Source organism: Macaca fascicularis, chromosome 6, assembly GCF_037993035.2.
Source record: "Macaca fascicularis isolate 582-1 chromosome 6, T2T-MFA8v1.1".
NCBI lineage: Eukaryota > Metazoa > Chordata > Mammalia > Primates > Cercopithecidae > Macaca > Macaca fascicularis.
The window spans coordinates 152,077,275-152,103,150 of NC_088380.1; the positions used below are offsets into that span (position 1 = coordinate 152,077,275).

The 25,876-nt window shown below is 39.2% G+C and overlaps 1 long non-coding RNA gene across 1 annotated transcript in view; it reads right to left on the bottom strand.

Moving 5' to 3' along the window:
- The window catches only part of LOC135971153 (uncharacterized), a 35,748-nt gene extending 10,761 nt beyond the window's left edge, over positions 1 to 24,987 (bottom strand). The window contains exon 1 of the long non-coding RNA XR_010587230.1: positions 24,865 to 24,987. This is a non-coding gene — a long non-coding RNA (uncharacterized lncRNA). The remainder of the gene's footprint in view (positions 1 to 24,864) is intronic.
- Between the last annotated feature and the right edge of the window lie 889 nt (positions 24,988 to 25,876).

The following is a 25,876-nucleotide window of genomic DNA, read 5'->3' on the forward strand; positions in this document are numbered from 1 at the left end:
GACATTTCCCGTTTGCCTATTCAGAACCCACTTCCTGTTCTTCCCTTTTCACGTGGGAAATCACGGCATCACCATTCTTTGTTAATGTGGTTCATGCTGACTCCAGGGGTGGGCACATGATCCAGACTTGGCCAATGATCTTATCCTCACACCCTGGCCACAACCATGGCCATGTGCTCCAAGTCAGCATGCAATTCTGGAACTTTTGATATCACTGTTTAGGAGAGAAATATCCTTTTGCGCAAGGATTTCTAATTCTATGAATGATGCTAGCCAGGAACTGTGGGAAACCACCCACAGAAGGGGCCTCCTGGAGAGTGAAGTCAGTAAAGAGCCAAGAAATGGAGAATCAGATTCCTGGTGACTAAATGTGAGCTCCTGGATCCACACATAACTGGAGCCACTGCCCTTGGATTGTTCAGATAGATAAGTGAATATATTTCTTTCTGTTTAAGCCAATTTGAACCATGTTTCTGTCAATTTCAATAAGAAGTCATGATAAATGCAACATCCTGCTCTACCTTAAAGTTTCCAGATGAGGAACTGAGGTCCAGAGAGGAGTAAGAAGTTGCTTATGGTTGCACAGCAGTCAACAGCAGAACCTAGGCAAAAATGCAGACAACTTGGATTTTAGTCCACTGCCTTTTCTCTACACTGTCACTAAAGATTCATTTTGGTAAGTGAAGTAAGCCAGACACAAAAAGAAAAATACTACATGATCTCATTTACATTTAAAATCTACAAAATTTAAATAGACACAAGCTGAGAGAATGGTGGTTACTAGGGGCAGGAAGGTAGAACAAATGAGGAGATGTTGGCCAAAGAGTATAAAGTTATAGTTATGTACAATGAGTAAGTCTAGACATTTAATGTACAGCATGAGTGCCACAGTTAACAATATTGTGATCATGCTAGAAATTCCCCATGAAAGTCGATTTCAAGTGCTCTCACCAAAAAAAAAGTAACTATAAGAAGAGATAGATATATTAATTTACTGACTGTCATAATCATTTCACTATGTATATGTACATCAAAACATCATGCTGTACATGTTAAATATTATTAACCATGCCACTCATGCCGTACATTAAATGTCTAGACTTACTCATTGTACATAACTATAACTTTATACTCTTTGACCAACATCTCCTCATTTGTTCTACCTCCCTACCCCTGGTTCTACCTCTCTCAGCTTGTATCTATTTAACTTTTGTAGATTTTAAGTGTAAATGAGATCATGTAGTATTTTTCTTTTTGTGTCTGGCTTACTTCAGTTACCAAAATGAATCTTTAGTGACAGTGCAGAGAAAAGGCAGTGGACTAAAGCTCAAAAAACCATTGGTTTTACTTTTTGAAAAACACTCATTTTGGAAACAATTAGACATCCAAAGTTAAAATGTCACCCATAAGCCAAAGCTTTTAAAGAGAAGTTTTGGTGTACCTGCCTCTGAAAATTACATGTTTTTTCTCAACGCACCAAAAAGCATCAAGGATCAACACACATCCAATGGCTTCCCACTGTTATTCGAATCAAATTTAAACTCTTTTCTGCAGTCCTCACACACTTGACTGATCAGTCCCCTGACTTTCTTACAACCTCATCTCATGCAGTGCTTTCCTTCTGTCACTATGCTCTAGTCACTCTAGTTTTCTTTCACACCCTTAAATGTCCCTCACTCTTGTCCCACTCACCTTTGCATATGCTCGTCTCTCTGGCTAGGATGCTTGTCCTGAACTCCTGGTACAGCTGGCCCCTTCTCATCTCCAGGTTTCAGTTTCAGTGTCACCCCCATCCTGGAGGCCTTTCATCAAAGCAGATCCCTCTCCTTGTAACTCTTGAACTCAGAACACTGTTTGAAATTTTATCTCTATTATACTGTCATTTTATTCATTATTTACATGTTTGATGTCTTCCTCTCTCCTGGACTTCATGTGAGCAGATGCACAGCTCTACAGACCACTGTGAAACCCCAGTGCGCAGCATTTAGAATGCATTGAATAAATATTCAAATTGATGGAAGAAATAAATAAAAGATAACTCCCCCTTTCCTAACTTGAGCTCACAACCTTTCCAACTTTTTCCAATCAAGGCTTCATCTCCTTTATTCCCAACATGAGAAAGCTTCAGGAGACTTCCACTACAGCTTCCTTTGGCTAGGGAGGTAGTTCCCTAACCCTTTGTGCTTCCTGTGCTTCCCGGATGAGGCGACACCACACCCTGCTCCGGCTCACCCTCCGTGGGCTGCACCTACTGTCTAACCAGTCCTAATGAGATGAGCTGGGTACCTCAGTTGGAAATGCAGAAATCACCCGCCTTCTGTGTTGGTCTTGCTGGGAGCTGCAGACCAGAGCTCTGCCTATTCGGCCATCTTGACAGCCACCCAGAAGTATTCTTCTTAGGAAACCCTTATAAGAGCATTTTTGCCATTTAAACAGCAGTGATTTCCCAAAGCCATTTTCTAAACCTAAATTGCTGGCCAGCTTAGCTTCATCCAAGCCTGTGTCTAGCAAAGGAAGGCAGGTGGCTTACTGCCTCATTTGCCAGTGGCGATCAGGCCTAAGTGATTGAATTGCCCTTCCAGGTGATTTGCCCCGTTATTGTTTTGACATGGAACCATTATATTAATTCTGACATTGGCACCGCTTGCTGCATCAAACCAAGTGTCTTTGCTGCCAGCCTGAATAGCTAAATATTGTATTTTCATCCAATTCAATTATAAATCTCATAAACTAAGCCTTGAGAAAAGGTGTATTTAACCTCACATGGATTGCAGACAATTGCTAAATCAGTAATGCAGGCCACTGTAAGCCAAGAAGCTTGGTCACTTATAGTCAGCTGGCAGATACGTCAACTCTACAGCTCATGCTCACCTCGTTATAATCCTTTTGGTTTAAAGACACAAAAACAAACGTTTTCAGCAAAAATAGAAATGTACTGGGTCACTTAACTGAAAACTCCAGTAGTAAATCTGTGCCTGGATTCAGGATTTCAAATCATGTCATTCTCAACTCTGCTCATTCACACACTTCCTTTGCAGGCTCCTCATGGTGGCAAGATGGACAGCCATTCTCCAGGCCTCCATGCCAGTAGGTGTAAGTCTAAGCAAACATTTCTGTAAGTTTCATTGGCTCCTATGAGACCATATGTTCATTCCTAAAATAATCAGATTATTCTGAAAAATGTCTAAGGCAATATAATTCTCTTAATGTAGATAGAATGATCACATGGACACATCTAGAGCTTTGGAGTGGAGTCAACTCTACTTGACGCTCATGGTTAAGGACTAAGAAGTGGATTATTCCTCTGGGGTAGATCAGAGTGCTGTTACAAGAAGAAAAGTGAATGAAAGCGTGGCAATAATAATAATGGACTTTCTGCTATACCACACAGGTTACTAAGCCTCAGAAGTGTTCTTATGATGGTGACAACTGCCAAATAGCCCCTCTATCCCTATGACAGCTGGGTCAACCAAAGAGAAATAGGGGCAAGAGACAATGGGATACAGAGGACTGTATAACTGACATATTCTAAATTATTTACAAATCAAAACCCATCTACCTACTTCTCTTATTTTTTGCCAGGTACACCACATATCCACTCTTTCAGTGCCATCAAGAGTAATAACCAATCTGGGTTTGGACTGAAACACAAAGGGAATGTCTCCAACTCCAGCATTTTGCCATTCCATTCATATACACCTCTGAGAAGCAATAAAGAGACACAAAAATGAAAAGAGAAGAGGAAAAGAAAGGGGGCAGTATCAAAAAGGAGGGAGGAAGAAAAGATACAAGAAGGAGAATAATTTATAAAGATAAAGAAAAAGTGAAAAAGGCCCCACACCTGTAATCCCAGCACTTTGGGAGGCCAAAGCAGGCAGATCGCTTGAGGTCAGGAGGTCAAGACTAGCCTAGTCAACATGATGAAATCTGTCCTTACTAAAAATACAAAACTTAACCAGGTGTGGTGGTGTGCGCCTGTAATCCCAGCTGCTCAGGAGACTGATGCAGGAGGATCGCCTGAACCTGGAAGGCAGAGGTTGCAGTGAGCCGAGATCACACCACTGCACTCCAGCCTGAGTGACAGAGTGAGACTCCATCTCAAAAAAAAAAAAAAAAAAAGTGAAAGAAAAGGTGAAAAATATCTCTGAGGGGTGAAAGTATGAACAGTTTTCTTTCTCTATTTATTTTGCCTATCTAATTTTTCTATAATAAACATGTATTATTTACACTAAATGTGTTTGTAATAAATAAAAGAATGTCTTCCAACTATGTCCTTCTATTGCCAGAGTATAAATATCATTTTCGTATATGGTGTTGGAATTTTAATAAGGATGATAATAAATAACAATAAATAATATCTCTTTATTTTCCCCACCAAAATTCACATCCATTTCAGAGATAAACACAGGAGTGAAGCCAAGAAAGATGAAAATACCAGCTTTATTCCCCATTGATATGGTTAGGCTTTGTGTTCCCAACCAAATCTCAAATTGTAATCCCCATGTGTCGAGAAAGAAAGTGATTGAATCATGAGGGTGGTTTCCCTTTTGCTGTTCCCCTGACAGTGAGTTATTATGAGACCTGATGGTTTGTTTTGTTTTGGTTTGGTTTTGAAACAAGGTCTCACTCTGTCGCCCAGGCTGGGGTGCAGTGGCGCAGTCTCAGCTCACTGCAACCTCTGCCTTCTAGGTTCAAGTGATTCTCCGGCCTCAGCCTCCCAAGTAGCTGAAATTACAGGCACATACTACCACATCGGGCTAATTTTTGTACTTTTAGGAGAGACGTGGTTTCACCATGTTAGCCAGGCTAGTCTCAGACTCCTGACCTCAAGTGATCTACCCACCTCAGCCTCCCAAAGTGCTGGGATTACAGGTGTGAGCCACCACACCCAGCTGATCTGATGGTTTTATGTGTCTGGCATTTATCCTGCTGGCACTTCTCTCTCCTGCCACCATGTGAAGAAGGTTCTTGCTACCCCTTTGCCTTCCACCATGATTGTAAGTTTCCTGAGGCCTCCCCAGCCATGTGGAACTGTGAGTTGATTAAACTTATTTCCTTTCTAAATTGTATAATCTCAGGTATTTCTTCACAGCAGTGTGAAAACAGACTAATACACCAATAAACCTGATGTTGGATAAATAAAATGCTGTTTTCAAGACAATTAGGCTCACTGATACTTCAGCATCTCATTTAGACAGACTTGCCCAATCATAGCTACTTGTAATTCTGGACAATACTGGGCCTTCTCCCTTGGAGGCCTGCTCCTATTATATGGCAGAAAGGAGAAGCACAGAAGGAATGCTCCTGCTGGCAGGGTTCCTCCCAAAGACCAAAAAGAAAGACAAACGTTTAGCCATGCATGCTTAGATACTTCTCCTAAACTCACCAATCAAACTACTCAATTTCCTGGGAAAGTATGAAAGAGGGAGTGAGGAAGAGGCCAAGTGCACCCTAATAGAGATCCCTCCACATGGAATCCACTGCCAGGGGACAGAATTCTCCCCCAACCCCTGGCAGATTTTAGGGTCTATTGTAAGCCAGCCATAATATATTAACTCTTATCCCTATCAGTGGAATTAACATAAACAAAAAATGTTATTCAGTATTTGGTTATCCACGACTATTCTCAATTACTGGAAGTCAATAAGAATCCTTTTTTTCTAAATCAACCAACTAATTAGACCAGCTATTATAATGGATAACCTTGGTTCAGGAGGAACTTGCAAGGACTGTATTATGATAATGTTTTTCTATTATTTACTACCTATAAGATTAAGAAGATGATGACATGAAAATAAATGTGACACTGGCTTCTTCCTCTTTTAGAATTTCTCTCCCAGTCAGCCGTTTTCTCAGGAGAAAGATGGTGCTTGCTATTGCACTTTTAGGTCGTCTTCTTCTCCCTGGCCTGCCTCATAAATAATGATGAAATCTTAGCTACTTAGATTTCTGTTGCAGCCAGCTGCTTTTATTTATGAATAACTTGGGCAGCCAATCATTTTCTGAATGCTAGCACAATACTACTCTCAAAGAGAAGGCATCAGGTTACTGGGAAAACCTGGGACAGGATGTTACACACTGTGCCTGCCACCCCACCACCATCTCAGAGCAAAGATTTATTCAGCCCACTGGAATTGGCATATATTTTATTGCTGCCATCATAAAGAAACATGGCAGTCTGATCCTTCTGGTCTATTGCTGTTTGAAACTTTCCTATTTGCATGCTTCCTTCATGCTGTTTCAAAGAAACACTGTAAAGATTTTACAAAGGCTATCAATTACATCATCACCTAGAACATCAGATAGCATCCTCACCAGTTAAGAACCACTGAGTGATGAAAAGCACAGACTGAAAAACTGTCAGGAATAGTTTCTGTCTAAGCAATGAAGTCTTGTTAAATAAAATTCAAAATAAGAGAGAGGGTAAACCAATGAAAGTGTCTCAAATGTTCATCTCATTCTTACAGATGAATTAATAAAGAAGGAACATACTAATTGATTGAAAGTCATAAGAAAACCTGGTTTTTCTACAGAATATGTTCTAAACTTAAACTATTTTTAATGTAACATGTCTGGGTAGATCCAGCCCTTAATTGTAACTTTTAAAGGAATATAACATAATTATGTTGTTAGGATTTTTATTTTTCATTTCTGCATTCTCTTTTATTCTCATTATCATGGTCCATGAAGATAGAGGCTTGACTTTTGGCTTCCTAAAAGTTACCAATATTATCCTGTATTATAGAAACTTGTTGCAGTGATATGGTTTCAGAGAAAACCAGAATCCTTCTGGGCAGCAAGATCTGACTGTGCTGACATTGGAATATTTGATTTCCTAGGGAAGATCTCAAAAAAACCTATGACAGTTTGCAATTGTTTTCATTGCTCAAGCTAAGGGAGAAAGAAAGTAGTTGTTGAATATTTACTATGTATTATGTATTTACATACATTAGACATTCTGTCAGGCAACAAATGTTCATTGAGGGTTTACTGTGTGCCCGACACTGTACTAGGTGATGTAGTGATGATACCTCCCAATGTTTTTGCCAGTTGTCCATCACAGTCAATTGTGACTTTTGAAAGTCTTTGCTCAGAAAGCTTGTGTTAGTTTGCTAGGGCTGCCATAACAGAGTACAGCAAACTCAGCAGCTTAAACTAAAGAAATGTATTGCCTCACAATTCTGAAGGTGAGGAATCCAAGATCAAGGTGTTGGCCAGGAGGGCTGTGAGAGCTACCCCATGCCTCTCTCCCAGCTTCTGGTGGTTTGCATTGGCATTATCACCCAGATTTCTACCTTCATGTTCATATGGTGTTCTCCCTGTGTGCATGTCTGTGTCTAAATTTTCTCTTTTTATAAGTATACTAGTCATATTGATTAGGATCCCCCAATGACCTCATCTTAACTAGATTACCTCTTTGACAGTCTACAGCACTGGGGGTTAGGACACCAATATATCTTTTATTAGGGGACACAGTTCAACCCATAACAAGCCTCCAGAACAGAAGCACTTACGTCAGAGGTTTTCCACTATGACATGAATACAACATTCACACGAAGAGCATACTCCTGTGGGACATTTTCACAAAGCTCATTTCCACTCACTTGAACTCTATCTTTGTCCTCTCATTTATGAAAAAAAAAAATTTGCATGAGTAGTTTTTTAAGCACAATAAAACTACATCTTACAAGCGTTATAATGATGAGGACAGCCTCAACCAGTAAAGGCTTGTGGTGCTGATGCTATGAGCTTCAGTTTATAAGTAACTCTTAGAATTAGCAGTAACTTATTTCCTCTGTATCAGATCTCAGAACCAATCCATGCATTAATCATATTAGCTCCACCTTCAAAATATATCCAGAATCTATCCATGTCTTATCCCCTCCTCTGCTACCCACATGTCCAACTATCACTATCTCTTTCACGCACTCTTACGACAGCTTCCTAACTGGCCATGCTTTTGTCATTGTCCTCCCATTGTCCCCTAACTTATTTTAAATGTAACACACAATTCTTTTACAACATAAGTCAAGTCATAACACTCCTCTACTAAATACCTTCTCAAGGCTCCCCATCTTACTGAGAATGAAACTAAAGTCCATACAGAAACCAAGACATTACATAAGCTGGTCCATTACCTCTCTTCCTTTAGCTTCTACAATTCTCTCTCTTGCTAACTGTAATCCAGTCATTCTTTAAACATGCCGGGCTCTTAATAAATGAGCCCATGAGTCTGCTGAATGAATGAATCCAAATGGCAGAACATAATTCTAGTGACTTGAAAAAGCATTTTTATACTAATTACACATAAATGTGCTCTGATGTTTTTTAAACAGTTAATTCTTTGAAAACATTAATATTTCAGCTTAATTTCCTAGCTTCAAATTTCAGTTCTACCAACTATATCTGTATGGTGCTGGACATATTATTTACTCTCTTCATGCCTCAAGTAAACAATAAGTAAAATTCTAAGCCCCGCTACTGTCAGAATGGGCCCTTCCTCTTGGCCAAGGGCATTCCAAAGTTAACCTGAAAAATGAGTTCAGGCTATGACAGGAAGTGGGGGTCAGACATGCCTCATTATATCTCCCTCCCTTTGGAATTCAGGCACAACTGACCAGCATTAACATTAAAACGAGACCTTAAGACTTTTTGTAGCACTAAGACACCACATTCCAGACTGATTCTTGTCTAGCATCACACAACAGATAGCAGGCAATGAAAGAAATTAAAGTATTTTACCTTAATATATATTTCTTTGACGTATTTTCAAATGGTCCTGAAAAGCTATCTCTTTGTGGGAAAATCTGCTTTCTGTAGAGAATCCCCCTCCCTCTTTCCAGTCTTTTCTTTGATCCAGGAGAGAATTAACTAAGGGGCTGGCACCTTTTTAAGTCTGATACGAAACATTTACAATCTATTTTTTTGGCCGGGTACGGTGGCTCACACCTGTAATCCCAGCACTTTGGGAGGCCGAGGTGGGTGGATCACAAGGTCAGGAGATCAAGACCATCCTGGCTAATATGGTGAAACCCCATCTCTACTAAAAATACAACAAATTAACCAGGCGTGGTGGCAGGCATCAGTAGTCCCAGCCACTCTGGGAGGCTGAGACAGGAAAACAGCATGAACCTGGGAGGCAGAGCTTGCTGTGAGCCGAGATGGCACCATTGCACTCCAGCCTGGGCAACAGAGTGAGACTCCATCTCAAAAAAAAAAGAAAAAAGAAAAAAAAGAAAAAGAAAACATTTACAATCTATTTTTTTAAGCCTGCTGCCTGGAGACTTTATCTGTATAATAAGAACCTTGGTCTCCACAATGCCTTGTCTTAACCCACACACTCTCTTCTATGGATTCCAGGTCTTTAGATAAATTCGTTGAAAAAACCAATTGCCAATTAAAAAATTTTTGGCTTTCCCAATGACCTGGACATCCCCACTACCAGTTCTCCTGCCTTTCCAGACTGAACCAATGTACATCATACATATTTTGATTGATGTCTTATGTCTCCCTAAAGTGTATAAATCTAACATGTACTCTGACGACCTTGGGTGTATGTTCCCAGCATCTCTGTGTCACTGGCAATTGTTCACTCATAACTTGCTCAGAATAAATCTCTTAAAATATTTCACAGAGTTCTATTCTTTTTGTTGATATCTCATATAATCCTAACTCATAGGATTTTTAAGGATTACCTAAATTAATACATATAAAGCACTTAATGTACAGCATCTGTGTGCTATATAAATGTTAACTATCATTATCATAATTATTTTAGTTACGAGAAGTCTACATTTTGAATTGATTCAAACATCAAATAATTTTATTTTTCCCAATAACTGCTACTGACTGTACTATATCAAAGCCTTTGGCACCCTCATTACCATTTCCACAGCTAAATAAATTATGTCTCTCCCAGTTTCATATGTAGGGAAGGATGTAGTCCATCCCTGTACCTGCCTCCTTTATAAGATGTATGCACATCATTGCTGGGCAGAAAGCAGAACTTATCTCCAGTGTAATTGCTCTGACTGAGGGATTCCCATTCGGTCTGGTTCTTGGTCTTCACTGAGGCTGTCTGGAAGTTAGTTCCTCTCTTGGCAGGGTTTCAAACTCTTGTGGGGTATATTTTGTGATTACTCTTCTAGCATGATAGACCCATCTAGCTCAAATTCTCACCCCACCACCAGCCCTCTCCTGGATACTCCAACCCATAACCTTTTATTGCTCAAGTATACACAGCCCAATAAGCTACCCTCCCTTAGGCAATAGGATATAGAGGGAGTATCAGGCTACCTTCTGAGGTCTCTACTCAACCCAAGGAAAGTTCATATATTCTTTCACACCAAATAATGAGAATAGGGGCTGACTTCTCCTGACCCTTTTCCCCCTCATATACCCATAACTTTTTGTATCTCTATACAATCTCTCCGCCACCGCTTTCTACATTCTAGCAACCTCAGTACTCTACTAGTCTTGACTTCTAGCAACATTCCGACAGAATATAACAACCAGTCCCCAAATAATTGGGAAAGAGAATGTTTCAGCACCCTCAATCTTTTTTTTTTTTTTTTTACTTTAAGTTCTGGAATACATGTGCAGAACGTGATGGTTTGTTACATAGGTATACATGTGCCATGGTGGTTTGCTGCACCTATTAACCCATCATCTACGTTTTAAGCCCCACATGCATTAGGTATTTGTCCTAATGCTCCCTCTCCCCTTTACTCTGCCCCTGCAACAGGCCCTGGTGTGTGATGTTCCCCACCCTTGTGTCCAAGTGTTGTCATTGTTCAACTCCCACTTATGAGTGAGGACATGCAGTGTTTGGTTTTCTGTTCCTGTGTTAGCTTTCTGAGGATGATGATTTTCAGCTTCATCCACATCCCTGCAAAGGACATGAACCCATTCTTGGTTATGGCTGCATAGTATTCCATGGTATATATGTGCCCACATTTTCTTTTTCCAGTCTATCACTGATGGGCATTTGGGTTGGTTCCAAGACTTTACTATTATGAATAGTGCTGCAATAAACATACGTAGCATTTTCAATCTTTTAGAAGGGGTGTGGAGGAACGCATGCCAAATTTTTACCTCCAAGAAAAGAGGAGAGGGTAGATATGATTACCATTTCATAAACTCTGCATTCTGTGTGGACAGAAAAAGGGGCCACCAGAGATGTCTTTTATCCCTGGAAACTATGTTATGTTACATGGCAAGGGGGAAATAAGGTTGCAGATGGAATTGTTATTAATCGGCTGACCTTAAAATAGGAAGATTCTCATGGATTATCTGAGTAGACCCAATGCAATCACAGGATCCTTAACAGTGGAACAGGGAGGCAGAAATGAGAGAAATAGAAAGGTTACAGCTCTTGGGAAGAACTCAACCCAACTTCGTTAGCTATAAAGATGTAGGAAAAGAGCCATGAATCAAGAAATGCAGGCAGTGCAGTCTCTAGAAGTCTGAAAAAGCAAGGAAATTGACTCTTCCCTAGAGACTCCAGAAATGAATGCAGCTCTGCTGATACATAATTTTAGTTCAGCGAGATCCATGTCAGACTTCTGACCTCCATAATCATAAGGTAATATTTATGAAGTCTGTGTTGTTATACGCCACAAAGTTTGTGATAATTTCGTATAGCAGCAATAGAAAACTAATACACCCTCCAAATGTAACCCTCTATCTACCCTGCTGCCCCACTCTGAGGTGGTGGCACTGATGCTAGTGAAATTAGTCATCTTGTCAGCATGAAGAAAAGGTGGCTGTCCTCACCAACAGGCAGTTTTATAAACTTATGTTTTGGGGTCTTTACTGACTTTTGATTTCAACTGAGAGCCTTCGCCATCCATTACAGCACTCTTCACCTAGTGCCATCTTGCTATACTTTCATCCCTTGGTATTTGTGGGGGAGAGGTTCCAAGACCCCTGAGGATGTCAAAATCTGTGGATGCTCAAGTCCCTTATATAAAATGCTGTCACATTTACATATAACTTATGTATATCCTCCTGTATACTATAAATCATCTCTAGATCACTTATAATACATAATACAATATAAATGCTATGTAAGTAGCTGTCATACTGTATTGTTTAGGAAAAATGACAAGGAAAAAGATGTGTACTTGTTCAGCATAGGTGTAACCATATATTTTTTCAAATATTTTCAATCCACAGTTGGTTGAATCCATGAAAGTGGAACCCATAGACACAAAGGATTGACTATATTCGCAATGAATTATGATAATGTCATGCTTAATGACTGAGACCTTTCAGTGATAGGAAATGTTATGGGATGCTGTTGTAGTGATGCTCTGAATCATCCCTTGAGCTCTTTTCTGCTGCTGATTCATTAGGCCTGGCTCAGGGCAAATGCCTCTTCTCTAATTCCAGAATCCAGGTTTGTCTGACTCAAAACCCCATGTCTTGAATCCCTACACTTTATTTACTACCTGCTGATACTCAGGTCAATAAAGTCAAACGATATAAATCTTTTCTCATCAACCTGACATCTACAGGAAGATGCCTGAGGGACTCAATGCTCTGTCCTGCTGGAGACAGCTAATTTATCTAAAATTGATTGAATAACGGAACTATGATTCATGCGTTTGAGGAATAGCTCTTAGATTATGTGCAGGACACTGTGCCTAGCTTTCTGAATAGTGTTATTTCTCCATGCTGTCCATCCACTGATTCTTCAAAAATAAACACAAGGTAGATAGCAGAAATTAGAATGTAAAGGGACCTTTCTATAGTTTCCTCTTACAAGACTTAAAGTTTATGACCTCTTCAGTCCTAGCATTGCTTTACACAACAGCCAGAGGGATTTTAAAAATACATACCTAATCACATCTTGCCCATGTTCTCTTCACTACCCTCCAATCTTACAACCAAGAAAAATATATTGAAAATAATCTATACAAGTAGCCCTTCATTTTTGGTCGCTGACTATAACTGTTGCTACCTCAAGGGAGCATGAGGAAGATTACGTTAGACCTTGCACATATTGCATCTGGAACAGAGACTGCCTGCAGTAAGTAGGCACCCTTTTGACCTCTCCAGCCCACCTTGCATCACTCCTTTTCTTGCTGTCAAAGCTCCAGCTGTCCTGGCATTCTCTATACTCCTTCTATGCTCCACAGACCTTCTTATGTTGGGAACACTCTTCTCCATCCTCCCAACCATGCTTTACCTAAATTATTCCTACCCATCTTGAAGATCTCCATTTAAACATCACTTCTTCAGGGAAGCCTACTTCTCTAGCTCTGAAGAGTAGATCAGGTTGCCTATTTATGTGCTCTCATGGGCCTTTTTGTAACTATAACAGCTTTATTAGTATATAATTCATATGCTATCTAATTCAACCATTTAAAGTGTGCAAGTCAATGATTTTTGGTACATTCACAGAAATTTGCAATCATCACTATGTTAAACTTTAAAACGGTTTCATCACCCCAAAAAGAAATCCCATATTAGCAGTCACTCCCCATTCCCACCAACCACTCTAGTCCCTGGTAACCACTAATCTGTCTTCTGTCTCCACGGGCTTGCCTATTCTGGGCAGTTTATATTAATGGACTCATACAACATGTGGTCTCTTGTGTCTGGCTTCTTTTGCTTACCATGTTTTCAAGGCTCATCCATGTTGCAGCATGTATCAGTACTTTGTTCTTCTTTATAGCTGAATAATATGTTATTGTACAGACATACCACATTTTATTTATCCATTCCTTACGTGATGGATGAGAAGGAAAATAATATGGCAGAATAGAACTCTCCAGGAATTGTCCCCTAGAGAAACATCAATTTGAACAATATTTACATGCAAAAAATCTTTCACAGAAGTTAAGAAAATAAGGTGAGAGATCACACTACATGGTTATAGCACAATAATCAAAAAAAGATGCAGTTTGTTAAACTGTACAAAAATAGAAGGAATAAGTTCTAACAGTATAGTATAGTAGGATAATTCTAGTTAACAACAATTTATTATATATTTCAAAATAGCTAGAAGAATTGTTATGTTCTCAATACAAAGAAAATAGTAATGTTTGAGTTGATAGATATCCCGATTTGATCATTATGCATTGTAAAAGGGTATCAAAATATTACATGTACCCCTAAAATGTGTACAATTATATCTATGCCAGTCTCAGAGATCATAAAATTCCTGTCCAGCATTATGCTAGTTGCAGCAGTCCTGAATTTAAGGTAATTCCCAGCACCACAACAGCCACAGTAGTTCCAGGCTTAGGGACCCTGCCAGCCAGCCTTCACAGAATCTCTAGACAGGTTTCCTGTTAAACAGCATCGCAGACAAAACTAGTTTGCAAAGACTGGAATAAATACCTATTTCTTTAAGTGCACATACATCAGTGCATAACCAGAATATCAAAAGAAATCAAAGAAACGACAGCATCAAACAGACAAAATAAAGTACCAGTTATCAGTCCTTAAGAAATGGAGATGATGTATGAACTACCTGGCAAATAATTTAAAACAACTGTTTTAAGTAAGCTCAACAAACTGCAATAAAATACAGAGAAACAATTCAATGAAATGAAGAAAACAGTACATGATCAGAACAAGAAACTTAACAGAGATTAAAGTTTAGAAAATCAAACAGAAATTCCAGAGCTGAAAAATACAATGAAGAAAATAAAAAATGCAAAACAGAGAATCAATAGTAAAACAAGTCTAGCAGAAGAAAAAAAGCTGTGAACTTAGATGGTTTACTTGAAAATACATAGGAGAGGCCGGGCGCGGTGGCTCAAGCCTGTAATCCCAGCACTTTGGGAGGCCCAGACGGGCGGATCATGAGGTCAGGAGATTGAGACCATCCTGGCTAACACGGTGAAACCCCGTCTCTACTAAAAAATACAAAAACAAAAACTAGCCGGGTGAGGTGGCGGGCGCCTGTAGTCCCAGCTACTCGGGAGGCTGAGGCAGGAGAATGACATAAACCCGGGAGGCGGAGCTTGCAGTGAGCTGAGATCAAGCCACTGCACTCCAGCCTGGGCGACAGAGCGAGACTCCGTCTCAAAAAAAAAAAAAAAAAAAAAAAGAAAGAAAGAAAGAAAGAAAAGAAAATACATAGGGGAAAAACAGAATGAAAAGGAATGAAAAAAGCTTACAGGATTTATAGGATAGCATCAAAAAGGCAATTTTCAACACTTAGAAGTTCAAGAAGGAGAAGAGAAAAATAAAAGGTCTCCAATCAGATTCTATCCAAATAAAACTACCCCAAGATTTATTATCATCATTTGATGAATATTTGGGTTCTTTTTAATGGACCTTTGAATTTAACAGCTGGGAACTATATGTGATGTGATTATTTCTTTAACATGTGTCTCCCACACTAATAGGCCTCTTAAAGGCAAGTATCCTATGTGATTTTTGCTTATCATTATATCCCCATCATCAACAAATGTTAGCTGAATAAAAAATCAACAAATACAGAAATGAATAAGTTAACTATAGGAGATTGAAAAAAATGGAAGTAATCAACGAGGAATGACATTTCTTCTCAATGTAGGGATCCTCCTCTCAATCCATCCAGAAAATTGTTCTCACTAATTTCCCCAATCTTCTGCAGTTTCATCTTTTGGCATAATACAAGCCAAGTGCTGCATCAGCTTAGCTGATATCTGGAAAATTTGACCTTACTACCATTAGAAACTTCATCCAACGAGAACAAAATCCTGAGGAAGATATCTCCCATCTTGTCACGTGCTGAAAGCAAGCATTTCTAGCCCATCTTTATTGACCATGAGTACCTGCGAGGAAACAGGCAAAAGCAACCATCCATTCTACCTCCTACAAAACACGTGCTGCCCAACATCCCAACTTTCACTTAGAAAATATGTGAAGCTTTTAAAATAACTTAGTAGAGCTGCAAGTGGTGAGAGTGCAAAGAAAGTATGATTTGAATCCCAGGCTGCAAGCATTTCAGGCATGCTCAGATATGTCTAGCTCCCTTTTTTTCCCCCTAGGTCAAAGGTAAATATGGCCATTTTTAGCCTGTTGTGCTAAAAATGTGTGAAGAGCAAAACCATTGCCAGCAGAAAAGAAGTAGTCTGTCCTGAGCAGTCCCTGCTAGAGAAAGCATTCTGGGTCACCGAGAATGTCCTGCTGTTAAATACAGATACAGTTTTATGATGGTAATCTTTCACTATTTATTGCTGAAGTTCTAACACTTCATACTTATAGATCACAGTACAACACAGTGTGATGAAGACTAGGAATTAATCTTAGTGGTACCTATTTATTTTTGAGTGCTTACTATGTGATGGGCCCAATACTATGCAATGAATACACATCAACTTGCTGGATCCTCATAATGGTGCCATTAAGTAGATTTTATAATTAACCCAATTTTTATAAATGAGGAAACAGAGTTAGAAGGGTCATTGTGAAGTCCGAACAGTTTGTAGTTGGTAGTGGTAGAGCTGGGACTTGATCCATTGATAAGATCTGTGTTCTTAGTCACCATGCTAAAAATATGTCAGTCAGATCACTGGGTTCTAGCTCTATCCTGATACTCATCAGTTGTATGGGCCATGAGTAACGCATTTAACAGCTCTGTGCCTCTACTTGTTCACTTGTAAAATAGGGGAATGCCCTGAATACCCTCTTTAGTCTTACAGGGGTCTGAAGATCAGGCTGACATAAAATATACTTGGGAACACTATGAAGAGTGTGAAAACACTAGAGAAACCCAAGGAAATGTATATAACATGATTATTATCATGCATAAAATCTTCACTAATTGATAATTTAGAAACTTCCCAGAGGAAAACATCAATATCCACACATATAATTCTTGTAAATTATTAGTCTGGATGGGGAGAGTTTGCTGTTAAAATTTTAGTAAGAAAGAGCTAGTATTCACAGATGCTATATGGTTCTGGTTATGTCATCTTAGCTAATCTTTATCATTTCATCCATCAATTTTATTGCCCTTGGGCAGAGCAATAATTGTGTAATTGTATTTTCTGGCCCATTGAAGTTTAAGGATACTGTCAAGCCATGACAAGAGGAGTCAAGTTTCAGGTTTATTGAATATATAATTTAACTATGTGGCCTGCATCCATTAAAAGTCAGAAAAAGCAAATAGAGTTGTCTGTAGACACTGGTTGGAATGAATCACTGAGTCACCTGCATATCGTTTTTTGATGCTAAATAAATATAAAAAAGACTTTAAAAGTTCTTATACATAGGAATTTTGGATCAAGGCTGAGTCCCCCTGTGTCTGAGGAGGGGTGTTGGCAAGTTTTGTGATACCTGACACTTATAAGTTATTGGGTCTTACCCGATAGAAAGGAAATGAACACACATTCACATTTTAGTAGCATGTCCTCTCTCTTATACTATCTCCCGCTGGCTTCCCCAGTGTTTAAGGGCACAACCTTGCCAGGTTCATCTTTAATCTTACATTTCACCTAGAAGACAGCTCTGTATAGAATGGGTATTTGGTAAATCATTAATACTTAGCCAAGCTGAATTAATAACTTTATAAATAAGACCAAATAACTTTCCAAATAAGATTCTATTCCTACATGGAATTCAATCTATTGACCATTCCAGAAATAGTTTACAGTAGGCTGAGAGTCAGTTTATGATTTTGGCAAGACTTCAGACCAAGACTGTAGCAATCCAAGAATCTGTTACAATAGCTTGTGTTGCCTTAACTAATATAGGCGGCAAGGCCATACATTCTTGGATAATGTCACAATGGGCTATAGATAACCAAAAGCAATCAGGGAACAAGAATACCAAGTTATAAAATATTGTCAGAAGAAGAGTTATATGGTAAATGGAAGCCACCCCCTAATATTGAGGTTAGTATTCAACCGGTTTATTTAACAGCAGGAGAGAAACTCACTTCAGTGTTCATGGGTGTCAATTTGAGATTCTGAGATATTCAGTCAGTCTGACTTGACTAATATCCCCAATTCTGGATCATGATTTTTCTACACCCAGCTCCCTAACACGTGGCTCAGAGGCCTAAGCTAAATTTCTTAGGCCAAACACTGTCCACTGACTACCCTTTGTCTAGTGCTGAGTTGAGTAGAGCCATACCACACTCCCATCTCTTCTCAAGAGAATGCGTTTGTAAGACTGCTAATTCTGTAACCAAGGGGCAGAGTTGAAAACAGCCAAGCCTTATGTGAACCAAGCCCTCAATCTTATTTTTGTCCTGCTCTTCTGAATTAGCCACGCCCCTGTGTTCAGGAATATCCTGACCCAGGTGTCATCCTAAACATGGAGTGTTCTGCAATTGCAGAGGAAATGTAATGCAGGTAAACAATCCAGGATATCGACCCGAAGATAAATAATGTTGAACTTCAATTACTGGGGCTAGCTATTAGCATTACCATATTTCTCCTACCACCAGTTGAAATTTGCTTAGCGAGATGCCTGTTTGAAACCTTTCAATGAGTTTCCATTGACCTTAGAATAAAATCTCAATATTCCGAGTACAAATTTAAAAGCCTTCTATAATCTCCATCCCACCTACCTTACCTACTTCATATCTTGTCATTCCCTTTCTCCTTTTATCCTCTTCCTACCATTTACCTCCAACAAGAGGAAAACGACAGACTTTTGTCTCTGTTTGCCTTCAAATACCTCTTGCCTCTTCCTAGTGTAGAAGCCCCGACTCTCTCTTGCTTGGCCAACTCCCATTCATGTTTCAGTCTGTATTTAGATATCCCTTCCTGAGACTGGCCTTCCCAAACCGTCTTCTACTTCCCACAAAGTGCTGTCATAATGGCCTGTCCTCTTCCTTTCATAGAAGCCATGTGTTGTCAACATCATCACACATTGGTTCAGGCCACACCATAAGCCTAAAGTGGTTTTTATGTCTTCTCCTCTGCTTTCCTACTGTCTAGTACGATGTCTGGTATTGTACAGACATGCAAGGATGTATGTGGGAGGTTTGCATCTTCATTCTTGGGACAGTTGAGATTTGCATTAATGCAGTAAGACAAGTCTCTTGCAGTTTTTTAATCTCCCCACATCCGTTCTGTGATTCCTTTTTTGCACAACTGGATACGTGGTGCCTGCCAGGTCACATCCTTTCCTATCTCTGAGTTCATGCATTGTTAGGCATTAAAATCTTTAATTCCATCCATGTGAACATTTAGGATGAGAGTGCTTAGTCAAAAAGTGTATTAATTATTTGGCCTGCATGGTACATGGCACCTAACCAGATGTTGAAGCCTGAGGGTCACTTGGGAATGAGCCTCTTGTGATTTTACATTAGCCTAAGAGCTTCCAGGAAACCTGAGTGCATCACCTGTGTACTACACATGATAAATTGAGGACCAGTCATGCACCACATAGTGAGGGAAAACATCGTTATTCTAGTCATTTTCAAACAGTAAATGTTGTTGCTCAGCAAGGCATGAGTGTCCTAGAGTTATCAGTTATCTTTTTCTCTCCAAATCAACTGATTCAAATTAGCCATATTTAGTGCAACTTAAAAGAAATCACAGAAAATAATCCTGTACCTGAGTACTGTTCAACCACAGGGATAGTCCTACTTTTGTGTTATAATGAGTTGTGAGTGCTACACATAGATAACTTTCTATCCATATTATTGTGGTTAAGAACCCAGTCTCTAGGGTAACAAAATCTTGGTTCAGATCCCCACTCTACCACCTATTGTCAAGCAAGGACTTATACGAGTCTCTTCTTGTCTGTATTAGTCTGTTTTCACATTGCTCTAAAGAACTAGCTGAGACTGGGTAATTTTTAAAGAAAAGAGGTTTAATTGACTCACAGTTCTGCAGGGCTAAGGGAAAGCCTCAGTAAATTTACAATCATGGCAGAAGGTAAAGGAGAAGCAAGGCACATCTTACACAGTAGCAGGAGAGAGAGAAAGCAAACAGGGAAGTTCTGCACACTTTCAAACAACCAGATCTTGTGAGAATTTACTCACTATCACAAGAACAGCAAGGGGGAAGTCGGCCCCCATGATTCAGTCACCTCCTACCAGACCCCTCCCCCAACACATGAAGATTACAATTCAAGATGAGATTTGGGTGGGGACACAGAGCCAAATCACATCACTGTCTCAGAGTCTGTTTCCTCACCTATAAAATGGTGATACAATCAGAAATAATGAGGATATCACCACTGATCCCACAGAAATACAAACAACCATCAGAGAATACTATAAACACCTCTGTACGCAGAAACTAGAAAATATAGAAGAAATGGATAAATTACCAGACACATACACTCTCCCAAGACTGAACCAGGAAGAAATTGAATCCCTGAATAGACCAATAACAAATTCTGAAACTGAAGCAGTAATAAATAGCTTACCAACCAAAAAAAGCCCAGGACCAGACAGATTTATAGCTGAATCCTACTAGAGATACAAAGAAGAGCTGGTACCATTTCTACTGAAACTATACCAAAAAGTTGAAAAGGAGGAACTCCTCCCTAACTCATTTTATGAGGCCAGCATCACCCTGATACCAAGAGCAAGCAGAGATACAATTAAAAAAATAAAACTTCACGCCAATATCCCTAACGAATATTGATGCAAAAATTCTCAATAAAATACTGGCAAACCAAATCCAGTAGCACATCAAAAAGCTTATCCACCATGATCAAGTTGGCTTCATCCCTGGGATGTAATGTTGGTTCAACATATATAAACCAATAAATGTAAGTCATCACAAAAACAGAACTAAAGACAAAAACCACATGATTATCTCAATAGATGCAGAAAAATCCTTTGATAAAATTTAACATCCTTCATGTTAAAACTAGGTATCAAAGGAACATACCTCAAAATAATGGGAGCCATATATAACAAACCCACAGCCAATATCATACTTAATGGGCAAAAGCTTGGAGCATTCCCCTTGAAAACCAGCAGAAGACAAGGATGTCCTCTCTCACCACTCCTATTCAACGTAGTGTTGGACGTCCTGGCCAGGGCAATTAGGTAAGAAAAAGAAATAAAGGGTATTCAAATAGAAAGAGAGGACATCAAATTATCTTTGTTTGCAGATGACATGATACTATATCTAGAAAACCCCATCGTCTCAGCCCAAATGCTTCTTAAGCTGATAAGCGACTTAGGTGAAGTCTCAGGATACAAAATTAATGTGCAAAATCGCTAGCATTCCTATACACTAGCAACAGGCAAGCAGAGAGTCAAATTATGAATTAACTCCCATTCACAATTGTTATAAAAAGAGTAAGATACCTATGAATACAGCTAACAAGAGAAATGAAGGATCTCTTCAAGGAGAACTACAAACCACTGCTCCAAGAAATCAGAAAGGACACAAACATATGGAAAAACATTCCATGCTCATGGACAAAAAGAATCAACATTGTGAAAATGGCCATAGTGCCCAAAGTAATTTATAGATTCAATGCTATCCCCATTAAACTACCATTGTAGTCATCATGGAATTAGACAATTCTATTTTAAAATTCATATGGAACCAAAATGACCCTGAATAGCCAAGAAAATCCTAAGCAAAAAGAACAAAGCTGGAGGCATCATGCTACCCAACTTCAAACTATACTACAAGGCTACAATAACCAAAACAGTATAGTGCTGGTATAAAAACAGACACATAGACCAATGGAACAGAATAGAGAACTTAGAAATAAGACCACACACCTGCAAATATCTGATCTTTGACAAACCTGACAAAAACAAGCAATAGGGAAAGGATTCCCTATTTAATAAGTGATGCTAGGAGAACTGGCTAACCATATGCAGAAAATTGAAGCTGGACCCCTTTCTTACACGTTATACAAAAATTAACTCAAGACAGGTTAAAGACTTATATATTAAACTCAAAACTATAAAGCCCCTAGAAGAAAATCTAGCTAATACCATTCAGGACCTAGGCACAGGTAAAAATTTCATGACAAAAACATGAAAATAAATTGCAACAAAAGCAAAACTTGACAAATGGGATCTAATTAAACTAAAGAGCTTCTGCAAAGCAAAATAAACTGGCATCAGAGTGAACAGACAACCTACAGCATGGGAGAAAATTTTGCAATCCATCCATCTGACAAATGTCTAATATCCAGAGTCTACGTGGAATTTAAACAAATTTACAAAAAAAAAAATCCCATTAAAAAGTGGGCAAAGGACATGAACAGATGCTTCTCAAAAGAAGACATTCATACATTCAACAAACATATGGAAAAAAGCTCAACATCACTGATCATTAGAGAAATGCAAATCAAAACTACAATGAGATACCATCTCCCACCAGTCAGAATGGTGATTATTAAAAAGTAATCATCAACAGCAGATGCCAGCAAGTTTGCAGAGAAAAAGGAACACTTTTTCACTATTGGGGGAAGTGTGAATTAGTTCAGCCATGGTGGAAGACAGTGTGGAAATTCTTCAAAGATCTGGAGACAGAAGTATCATTTGACTAAGCAATCCCATTTCTGGATATATACCCAAAGTAATATAAATCATTTAATTATAAAGATACATGCATGTGTATGTTCACTGCAGCACTATTCACAATAGAAAAGACATGGAATGAACCCAAATATCTATCAGTGATAGACTGGATAAAGAAAATGTGGTATATATACACAATGGGATACTATGCAGCCATAAAAAGGAATACAATCAAGTCCTTTGCAGGGACATGAATGGAGGTGGAAGCCATTATCCTCAGCAAACTAACACAGGAACAGAAAACCAAACATCACATGTTCTCACTTACAAGTGGGAGTTGAACAATGAGAACACATGGACACATGGTGGGGAATGATACACACTAGGGCCTGTCGTGGTGGGGTGGTGAAGAAGGGAGAGCATCAGGAAGAATAGCTAATGGATGCTGGGCTTAATACCTAGGTGATGGGATGATCTGTGCAGCAAACCATCATGGCACATGTTTACCTACGTAACAAATCTGCACCCCCTGCACATGTACTCCTGAACTTAAAATTTAAAAGCTGAAGATTTTAAAAAATCATAGCAACAGTTAACATTTTATAGTGCTATGGTTAGAATTATGTAAGGTAATCCTTGTAAAACCTGATACAGAGCCAGACCCCTAGAAAAGTTGAGTATAATAATTGTCCACACCTCACAGGGTTATTGTGATATTTAAATGATAGTCATCTTAAAGTGCTTGGCCTAATGCCCAACACCCACTAAACACTCAATAAATGAAGTCTACTATTAACTAAAAACAGTTAGGTTAACCAAGTCTGCAAAGGGACCTTTTTTTTTAATGGATTGAGCAAAAGTAATGACTATAACAATGTCTCCCCTGCTTATTTGCATTCTAGTATACCTTCTTCAGTGGGATAGAATGGGGTGGGGTGTCAGCCTGGCGGCCAGAGACACTGAAAAGCCTTGGCAGACCCATAGAACAGAGTACACCACATGTGTGGACCTCTCCTCTTTGGTATCATCACAGATGAAAGATTGTGAGTCCATGAATCACTGCTGTAGATCATGCCATAAATCTGTGCTCTTGAAACCTAGAGAAATGCTGGATCATCCAGAGATTTCAAGTCTATTGTTCCAGGCTCTTATGAACCCTTTCTTAGAACTCTGAAGCAAGTGAAAGAAAACTGATATTTGATCCACAAAAGCAGATTTCTTATAAGAAAAAATCATGTTGAAAAAATGCAGGGGACAGAAGGGCAGACAGAAGCCAAATCGACAGTGTTCATCCTGTGTCCTCCCCTTTCCTCCCATGAATTCCCCTGCCAGGAATGCCCTTTGTTGCTGTACTTTGCATTTCCACACCTATTATCTCTACTTACATAAGTTCTAATTTCTGCGTAAAACTTCTCCCATCAGTGCAGTTCACAATAACCTGCCCTTCCCTGACAACTCAATATTCATTAATAACAAAAAGGCCAAGTGCAGTGGCTCACACATGTAATCTTAGCACTTTGGGAGGCCAAGGCAGGTGGATCGCCTGAGCTCAGGAGTTCAAGACCAGCCTGGGCAACACAGTGAGATCCCATCCCTAAATAATAAAAATTAATAACATTGCTTAAGAGCCCTTAACTCAGTACCTAACACATAGTGTTGTAACTGCTGCTAACTCATTAGCTGTCAGCTTGTTTTAATCACAAACCAGCTCATTTTGTTATTTATTCCCTTATTCCCTCAATAAGAATATAAGCTCCTATCCTATGGGCATAGACTCATGCTTCTCTTCCACCCCAGAGAAGTCCCCATATATCCGACATCTCTGAGCATGAGGTAGGTCAGACTCACTAGATTTTAGAAAAGGAAAGTTTGAGACTGTTAAATCCAACCTCCTAATAGTACTGATGAGAAATCTCAGGCCCAGAGAACTTACATAACTTGTTTGAGTTCAAATATATAGATGATTATAAAGCCAGGATTATAACTACGACTTTTAGACCCATTATCCAGTGTTTCTCAACATTCTTGTTATCGCTAATTCCAAGGCAAGGAAGCATGACAAGGGAAGAGACAGGAGAGGAACTAAATATAAAATACACACACACACACACACACACACATACACAATTCAGTGAAAGTAATTGGTTATTGTAAAGGCCAAATATGCCAAGAGTCTATCTGGCCTGGTATCAGACTAATGCTGTGAATGACTACTGAATTATTACCCACAACTGGGTAATTGTGGCCAATGAAATGAAGATATAGCATCAAGCCCGGGAACATCTGGGAAACATATCGATCAAGACTCATCACCATTCATTATCACCAGTTCGTGGCTAGTTAAACTTGGCCACTCCCAGATGCCATGGAGTTGGGAAAAGAGTGTGAAACAGTATCCTCTTTGGTGTGTGATGTTTCTGTAAAAACAGTCCTCAAGCTTGGAGAACACAGAGACTTACGTTATCCTTTGTGGCAAGGCAGTTTACTTCTAGCCTTCGGGCCCTGGTGGCTGGGATGTTTTATACATCAGCAAGCATTAGAAAGATGCCAATCTTGAATTGACTTCCTCCTCTTCATGCATCTTCAGTTAACATCTGCTGACAGGGCATATGCCCATGAAAATAGAGTCATAAAATTCAGCTCTAATTTTGCAGGAGATACTAAAATATATCTTTGGGGGCAATAGAGAACCTAGTCTTAATGATGTTTACATAGGAGCATAAATAGTAAAATTTGGCTTTTCTATAGCACTTTGAGAAAGCATAATACTTTATACTCAATTTTATTAGCTATTCCTTATGGGTTTCCATTACATTATAATAAGGTACACCAAGCAAACTTTACAAACAGCCCAATCATGTCCTCCTTATTCAGCTGCAACCAAACTGTCTAAAATGTCATTTCCATTTCCTTGATTCACTGGTATTTGACTCAGATTTTCCCTGGATGACTCAGCTACTCCCAGGATGAAAACAAGCTTTGAAGATAAATTAATTTTTTTCATGCCACTGGGGTACCTCTGAGTAATTTACCTTGAAGTATGATAGCAAATGAGTAACAAGGAAGATTTCATTTCTGCCATTCTGGCAGCCACCACTTAGAAAGAGGGAGTAGAAATTTCTTAATTAATCATTTTTGCCTGCTTACTAGGGTTTAGGTACAAGAAGTCTCATGCTGCCAGATGGAGCAAGAGGAAAATTCCATTTCCCTTCCAGCAGCCCCACTGATGTTTAATACTGTTTCATTCATTTAGAACTACTCCTCTAATCAACATCACTGTCATCAACATCATTTCCATTTCTACCATTTATGGTATGCTCAGATATTCTAGGCACTATCTTATTTATGCTACAGTATATTTATCCTATACATAGATATTTTTCTTATGATACAAGTAAGGAAACCGAAGCCTAGAGACTGGAAACCATCCAGACTGTTCACGTTGCCCTAATTCCTCCCGGGCAGCACATC